Source organism: Otolemur garnettii, unplaced genomic scaffold, assembly GCF_000181295.1.
Source record: "Otolemur garnettii isolate 467f Iridium unplaced genomic scaffold, OtoGar3 scaffold00016, whole genome shotgun sequence".
In the NCBI taxonomy this organism is placed as follows: Eukaryota; Metazoa; Chordata; class Mammalia; order Primates; family Galagidae; genus Otolemur; species Otolemur garnettii.
Window position 1 is genome coordinate 29,886,642 of NW_003852411.1, and position 981 is coordinate 29,887,622.

Below are 981 nucleotides of genomic sequence, written 5' to 3' on the forward strand. Positions count from 1 at the left end.
GATGCTGCCTCCATCTCAAATTTTTTAATTCTTCTGTCTCTTAAAAAAAAAAAAGGAACAAAGAAAAAAGAAAAGAAAAATTAGTCTGAATTCATTTTAATATAAAAGCTAAAAGATTCTATATATAGCTTTTAAGGGGTGGGAGAGGGAACTTAGTCACAACTCAATAAAGTTGGGAACATCTAAGCTCAAGATTCTTTATTAGTTAAGACAGTAACCTATCCATTATTCATTAGATAGTTGCACCCTGCTTAAACTTTCCCAGCTGTTACAAGAGTCAAATGAGACTATATCACTTCTGAGATATAACATAACTCAAACTGTCTCACATAATTATACTCGTGTTATAAAATTTATCAGCCACCTACATTTTGCCAGCTCAGTTTACTCAATTTTTTTAATAGTTCTGATTCCATCAAGATTCCCATACCATAGAAAACACATTTCAACCTTTCCACTATGCATTTTCACAAGCATTCTACACTTCCATGGGTTTATCCAGGACTGTGCCCCTTTTCCACAATTCCCACCAACATAAGCCACATCTTTTCTCTCCTCTGCAATAAAGCATTAAATAAAACCTAGAATAATGATTCAGGTAAAGGCAAATGGTATTGTTATGTGGGAAACTTTGAATCCCATCTAATTATTACTTTAAAATAAATCATTCATAACCTGATTATAGCCTTAGAATATGGGAAGGGGGTGGGAGAGGAGAGGTGAGGGGGGTGGATGGGGGGAGGGAGGGTGATTTGTGGGGTCACCTATATGGTTTATCTTACAAGGGTACAAGTGAATCTTTCTAAAAGCAGAGTATGAATGTCTTAACTTAATAATTAAGAGAATGACATGAAGGTTATGTTAACCAGTTTGATGAGAGTATTTCAAAATGTATATGAAAATAGCACACTGTACCCCATGATTGCATTAATGTACATGGCTATGCTATAAGAAATAATAAAAATAAAAAATAAAAAAATT